Raw genomic sequence first — 7829 nt, forward strand, 5'->3', positions numbered from 1 at the left:
TCTGGGGGTACATAGAAGGGGTAGGTTCAACCCTGTGAAAACGTTTCAAATTGAGCCTTGATAAGGGAGTTTTTAAGCTATTTGAGAGCAAGGAAAAATCAGGAAAATGTTTTTTTCATATTCACTACCGGTAAACCGGTACTTTGTACAAATTTTGGGGAGGTGAAATTTTAAATAGCTTGCAATCAATACTCAGGTTTGAAAGAAACACTAGCAATATTTTTTATTGTAATCTTCAATTTTCAAAGACTGTTTTTCGTTATAAAAATTAAATATTTTTTCCACTTTAATAGAGATTTTTTAAAATAAGAGACTATGTCAACCAAGTTTGTCTAAATTTGAAAAATATATGGATTCAAGTTATTCAAGAGTTGACCAACTGTCAACTTTCAAAATGAATGATAAATAACATTGAAAACAAAAATGAAATCCAGTCCAAAAAATCACAAACCATTTATTGAAAAATATCTCAGTTTTTGCTGCCCAAGGATCTTTTGTAGCGTCAAGGCATGTTGGCTGCAGCTGCAGAATCTGCCATCAGTAAAATATTCAGATCAAATTAATTTCAAGCAAGGTGGATATTTTCATTTATTAGATAAAATACATAATATTTTTTATTGTACGGTATTTGCATCATATTCTGCAGAATATCATGATTGAATTACTGAGACAAAGTAACTCCAAGTTTAACCTAAGAGTGACAACATTATTATTTATACCTAACATTGACCATCTTGTATTCAACTAGTAACAGAATCCAAACCAGTTCAATCATGAATATATTTTCGATATAAAGAAATGTCGAAGATACCCCTCATCTTTATTATTTCAGGAAATTAGAGTTCTACCCTTGAAAAAAATATACATAAAGGATTTATTCACTCATGTTTATAAACATTTTGGTTCAATTTAATACCATCTCTACATTCTCACAACACGAGATATGCAGCCACAGTTGGGATCAGATCTATCCAGCTGACAAGATCCTTCTCAACAACAAATTGCTTCTTCCTATCTCAAGTAATATATCGTAATTATAAAAGATTATTCCCGCAAAATAACATTTTTTCAGCAGTAAGTCTTCCAATTTTCAAAAAAAGATTGAAATATTGGTTGTTTGAAATAAGTGAGGAGGAGACTGTGGCTCTGGTCTTGGCGGGCAGCGGACTCACCTGACTGCAAAATTAACATGACTTTTACTGACTCTATACCAATACTGACTGACTCTATACGATACAGACTGGCTATATACGATACAGACGGACTTTACAATACAGAATGACTTTCTGCGATACAAAACTATGACATTCATTTGAATGAAATTACCCTCATAAATTGAATTAATTTTGCCTCTCTTTCTTCTCCCCCTTCATAAGGATTCACTATACCTACTTGAAATTTCAACTCGAGTCTACGCACAGGCCACAGTGCCCATGTAGACTCATTCCATAACCTATAATATGGAAACTTAATTTAAGTACATAATTATTCGTATTTTATATTATTCATCATTTGTGTACTTACTGTATTTTTGGAATAAAGAATATTCTTGATTGATTGATTGATAACAATTGAATTATAATAAAAAGGCAAAAAATAAAATGTACTCACCAATGTCATAAGTCTTCTAGAAATGGGGTTTCTAATATAAAGTTTTCCGACAGAAATAATCAGAGGATGTAACTGGGAGATTGGTTTTATGTCGATAGTTCAACTAATATATCGAGAGTCAACAAGATATCTATTGGAGAACCTCGATAATGATTATAGGGGCACGGCTCAATGTTGAACATCGATTTCGGATTACCGTACTGAGATCGAACGGATTTGAATATTTTCCCACGGTAGACCGGGGGTAACTCACCCCGGTTGACGATATACACTTGGACATTGAGTATGTTAGTATGGGACCTTGGAGCTTTCAGTATGTTTTATCATAGATAAAGGATAAGCTATATTTCTTGTCTCTGGTTCTATCTACCTACATAGAACAATAGAGAAATTATAAACCCATAAAAGAAAAATAACGGGTTTGAAAGAACAAAAAATCATACATTATTATTTTCAGGTACAATAGCTGATAAACTTAGCAAAAATTATTGGCCCATGGGGGGATCGAACCCACGACCTTCGCGTTATTAGCACGACGCTCTAACCAACTGAGCTAATGGGCCAGTTGAGCGGAGAACGTGAAATGTAGTTACTTGAATGTATTATCTAGTATCTACCATCCACTAATACTTGACTAAATCTTTAATGTACTTTGACTTACATAATTGTCATGTATTACTTCAAAATCTAAATTATTGCAATACGTACTAGTCTCTATTTGATCCCACACCAATGATGAATCTTTCTATTTTCATAGGATTCAGAAAGTTTATCCATGCTGTATGCTGCTTTTAGCTGTTCACTCACTCCTTGTGAAAAGATGGGTCAATAAGCTGCTGAACTCTAGTGGTCATTCTCCCAACTAGAGCTGGTAACTCAAACAGCTTTCTCTTGTGCATGTGACGTGGAAATTCTTACTATTCTATTCTGTGTTAACACTGATAGAGATTCGTTGTCATTTCCAAGAAGGCCCGTTGGTCTAGGGGTATGATTCCTGCTTTGGGTGCAGGAGGTCCCGGGTTCAAATCCCGGACGGGCCCAGTATTTTTTTTTATCCATAGAACAAAATAGGTAGGTAGGCTAGCTTCTTCCCTCGAAAAAGTAGAAGAATCCAGCTGCATTTTTAAACTGTGATAACAATTGCAGTATGAAGCTAGTTGAAATTACAGTAACTATATTACCCACAGTATGGCCATTGGAATTTTTTCCCGCCGCCACCGAAGATTCCAAATATTTTGAATTTTAAAATGGAGCTTATAATTATGGAATTATAAGTAAATCGCTTGCTTTTACTTATTAAAGTATATTTTTGTGATTATTAACTTCGATATAATTTCTTTCATGTTTTTTCGATATTCCCAATATAGTTTTGGAACTTGAAATAGTAAATCGTAGATAATAGCGAGTAAAAATGAAAGGTAGGTAACGTAACCTGAAAGCTGAATTTCCAAAAAAATACCATAAAACTTTTGAAATGTGTCATGATATTGTAATGAATTTTGTTCCATTGACAAATAATAAAGTTCTCATATCTATTTCTAGAAGCATGATGGAATTCTCATCACAATAGATTCCATAAGATTTAAATAGTTCGTTTTATTCAGCCAATAAGTCTGACGAAAATATTGTAAAGCACAACATTGAATATAAACTCTGGAAGAGCCAATTATCCTAGTCATAGTACCACTTGATGAATTTAATAAAAATGTAAGAAATTGAAAAATAACACACATAACCATTATTGTTTATATTTAGTGATATTTCCAATCTTAACCACTGCTCGTGGTAATGCAACTCGAAAATCATATCAATAGCTATTGTACCAACATGTTAGAGTACCCAATAATGGGTAGAGTACTCAGTACTGAAGAGAATCAATCAGAGAAGTCGAGACGTCTTTAATCAGCACTTAATCATGGTTAAATATTTCATAAAATGTTACATTCAATTGAGCCACAAAAAGAATTTTGAAATTGGATTATTAGAAGTTCGATCCAATAAATGGGATAATGAAATACACAAAATTGAAATTTATCTTTCTACATATTTATATAGATCACTGGTTCCCAATAAGTTGCCCGTGAAAGCTCTAGAAGTGGTCCGCGAGGAGTCCGAGGGAAGGAAAATTGATGATTTAAGCTTTATTAGTGTATTTTAAAGTTATCTTTTTTGTCTATATTAAAGTATAATCAATTTCTCTTCGAAAATGATATATCAAACTCATCTTAAGTTCATAACATGTTTCCAATCGGTAAAATAAGTGATAAGTTCCAAATGTCTAATGCTATAAGATAGAACTTGAAAGTTTGTTTGGAATCTTAATGTCGGATTTGTACCATGTGACCGAGCTAACCAATCAGAAGCGTGACGTCAATGGCCATACTGTGGGTAATATAGTTACTGTAGTTGAAATGAATGTTGGAATAAAAACACAATTTCATACAGAATAACGGATTTTTTACTCCAGGTTTCTCACAATATTTTTTATTATTATATTGTGTTTCTCATTTTCAACTTTCTGCCCGATTTACAGTGTAGGTAGTGGTGTAGTCTAGAATCTATAGTGTACCCTATATCTTCTTCTTCTTCTTCTTCTTCTTCTCTCTCTGTCTTATAAAAGGCTAAGCCCCAACAGACTGAAATCACACCACAGCCCAAACTACTAAGCCTAAAAACTTGAAATTTTGCACGATTGTTTATGGTAGCCTGAAAACATCCACTAAGAAAGGATTTTCAAAAATTTGCCCCCCTGAGGGAGCTGGGGCCCCCCCAAAATTTTGTACTTTTTAACCGCTCATTTCACAGCAAAGTCATGAGGAACTTTTTTGTTCAGCTACGAAAAAAAATTAGATCTATGCAGAAAAATTTCGATCAGGAGCACAGGGGGGTCCAGGAGAGGGCATTTTTCAAAAATTTTGATGTAAAATCACACTACAGCTCAAACTAATTGGCCTACAGACTTGAAACTTTGCACAAATATTCTTCAAACATGCTATACGCGCACTAAGAACGGATTTTGAGATATTTTGCCTCTAAGGGTTTCAAAGGATGAAAAAGGATCCTATTAAGTAAGGTTATGAACATGGTAAGGTGAGTGCCATATGGAAATGAGTTAATTTATTTATTGACATGTGATATTCTAACATAATTATATGTTGTAATCATTGGAAATAACAAAATAATATGATAGAAATTCAAAAAAGAACATCTGTTCTATTATTGCTTTCTACCTGATTCCACTTAACCTCAATAATATTGTTCTGATAATTGATAAATATGTTTGATAATATTATTATTATTGATATAATAAAAGTATTGTTTTAATAATTAATTATTATCATTAATATAATACCGTAATAGTATTGTTTTGGTAATCAATAAATATTTTTATTTTCACAAACTCTGTATAATTTATAATGGTGAATGTGGAACAGCTGCATCAAAGAAATTATCTCAAAAACATATGTTTAGGAAAACTATAGTTTTGAACTTCGTTTTCCTGATGCAATGTATAAGCCTACACGTGGCATGTATGATTAATTTTTCAGCTAGAACAGTTTTTTTAGACTGCTAAATAAACGTCTACAGTTTTATCAATGCTGTATCGGCAATACGAAAACGCATGCAGTTAATATGTCTTAAAATGAAGTTGTTGATATCTACATAATAATTATTCTCTTCCATTTTTATTTAATTAAAATTTCAAAATTATTCAAGCCTTGATAGAATAATTGACTCACTGTACAGTCAGTCGAAAATTTTAATATTAAAATGAGGGGTATTTTGGCAAGCTGAACAAAAAAGTAAGGTCCTATGCACCTTTTTGATATTATTTCTTCAAATGGAAAATGAGTTTTGTGGGTTGTCAAAACTCCCCCTGAAAGAGAACTATTCATTTTATCCTATATTTTAGTAAAATAACAATGATTTCTGCATTGAATAACACCTATCTTGCCAACAAGAATCGAACTCTTTGTGAATTTAGATATGACCTACACTTTAGATTTATATAACTCTATTGATAAATTCATGGAAATTGAAGTACTATTTTCGGTTAGTTGATGATTAGTTGATGAAATTGATTATCAATAGAGAAAATGATTATAATTTTATCAATACAGAATTAGTTGAATGAATATTGTCGATGTAGGTACTGAGTTAGTGTGTTCATTACAGTTCATAAGAGTAATAATGCATCTATCGTGTATTTCTTATCCCGTATAATATTATGTATACATATTATGTATAAGCCATAATATTTATAATATTATAAATACATGAAAACTCAAGTAAAGTATCTCAAACTGAAAACTTGACGAATTGATAATTTATATTGACCAACTGAAGCCTTGATCCATGAAACCACTAAATTCTCTCTCCTCTCTACATATATGTCATATTCCTCCGTATCATTTTCATGCAAACGTATTAATATATCACCTTCATTAGGTATCAGTCAATCCATGAGAAAAATTGTGAATTCATTAAAAATATGGGGGGACCGAGCTTCGCTCTCGAGTACAAAAGCATAGAAAATGTATCCTAATGTCCTTCAGCGAGTTATCCCAGGGATGAGACCTAGTGTAATCAAATGTTTATATAATGAACCTACTTTTTTCAAATTTTGTGAGAATCGTTAGAGTCGTTTTCGAGAACCGTTGCCATTCAAACATATAAACAGTAATTGCTCGCTTAATATTATAGGATATGAAATTTTAATATTATCTGGTTTACCAGCCTCATAAATTTAATAAATTCACGAAATGGATGGGTCTTTAACAGTTGCTATAAAATGTATTAATGTATTACTGAGGAAAACAATCTATCCTGATTTTTTTTGAGGATATTCTCTTATCCATTATGCTCACGTTCAAAACATTGAGAAAGAATATGTGGATATGTATGGAGGATAGCCTTAGAGATTATTTTCTTAGAGAGTACACCATTGTATTTTCAGAGTTTAGTCGGATACAATTCACAATAGATAACCTTATTCTAATTCTAATTTCTCTGGGATTTATGTTCGAATGAGTATTAACGTTTATTCGAAAATGGGAGGGAGGATTACAAATCATGAATGGACCCACAGGTCCAAAAAATTGTAAAAATTTCTCTCCTTTCACTGTTTGCTCACCCCCCAAGTAGGGACAACTCAACTCAACTACTGTAAAAAAGGTCAACGCACACAACAACAGACGAACAAGTATGGGAGACAAACGGTGGGAAAACCCTTCCCAGGTTATCGAATGTTGCAACGCACACAGACGTCCACGTCTGCATACAGATGTTAGAGTTTTCCTCCGTCAGTCTGTTGCTGTATGTGTTTGCTGTAAATGAAACCCCGAACTAAAATGTTTTTGCATATTTCATGCCATTTATAATAGATTCATTTCCTGAGCGTACCTGGACTAATAGTAACCATATGAATTAGTCAAAATTGATAAATAAAAAGAAATTCTCATTCATATATTAATTAATTTCATTACTGGCATTAATTCAGAATAATGATATTATTTCTTGAATAGCGATACGAAGACTACTCCATCATTTTTTATATCGATCATAATATCAGCCATTAAAACAGTGATGCGATTCTTGATACAGCACTCATTCTCGTTGAAATGAATGGGCGTTACGTCATTTTCGGCAATCGGTCGTTGACCCCATAACTGACGATAGATAGCAGCACTGTTCACTGACTCCTCCTCTCAAATCTCAAACGAATTTGCCGTTTCTAGGCAGCTACATTGGAAAGCATGTCATTGAAATCTTGCTCTTCTCTGCGTAAACATGCCTCCGCCACTTGAGATAAAATGACAGATGAGTAGCCTGCTTGTAAATTGTTTATACTGACAGGCAATGACTGTCCTATAAATTGCATTACCGTACTTAGCTTCCAATTAATTCTCAAATGATTTTCACTCGGTGTAGTGGCAGTATTTACTGTTGTATCTTCAAAAATACTGTACGATATTTGATAGTACAGTATAGGCTATCAACACAGAACGGCACAATTTCAATAAGTAGGTACTGTAGTTTACTTGAATACATTCCACTAAACATTGTACATATACATACTAGAGTTCATAATCTGCGCAATAATTTATTATGGGAATTGGATTGAATTGAATAAGAATCAATATAGAGGAGAGTGAGTTAGTGATAGTCCCAGCAATAGTATGCCAGCGCAATAAGTGACGAGATCTCGGAAGAATTCG

The 7829-nt window shown here is 32.9% G+C and overlaps 2 non-coding genes across 2 annotated transcripts; one reads left to right on the plus strand and one right to left on the minus strand.

Annotated features, from left to right (window-relative positions):
* Positions 1–2100: 2100 nt before the first annotated feature.
* On the minus strand, positions 2101–2174 carry Trnai-aau. Its single transcript has one exon. It is a non-coding gene; the product is annotated as a tRNA-Ile (tRNA).
* Positions 2175–2579: 405 nt separating this feature from the next.
* Trnap-ugg lies at positions 2580–2651 on the plus strand. Its single transcript has one exon. It is a non-coding gene; the product is annotated as a tRNA-Pro (tRNA).
* The last annotated feature ends 5178 nt before the right edge of the window (positions 2652–7829 follow it).

This window comes from Nilaparvata lugens, chromosome 7, assembly GCF_014356525.2.
Source record: "Nilaparvata lugens isolate BPH chromosome 7, ASM1435652v1, whole genome shotgun sequence".
Classification (NCBI taxonomy): domain Eukaryota; kingdom Metazoa; phylum Arthropoda; class Insecta; order Hemiptera; family Delphacidae; genus Nilaparvata; species Nilaparvata lugens.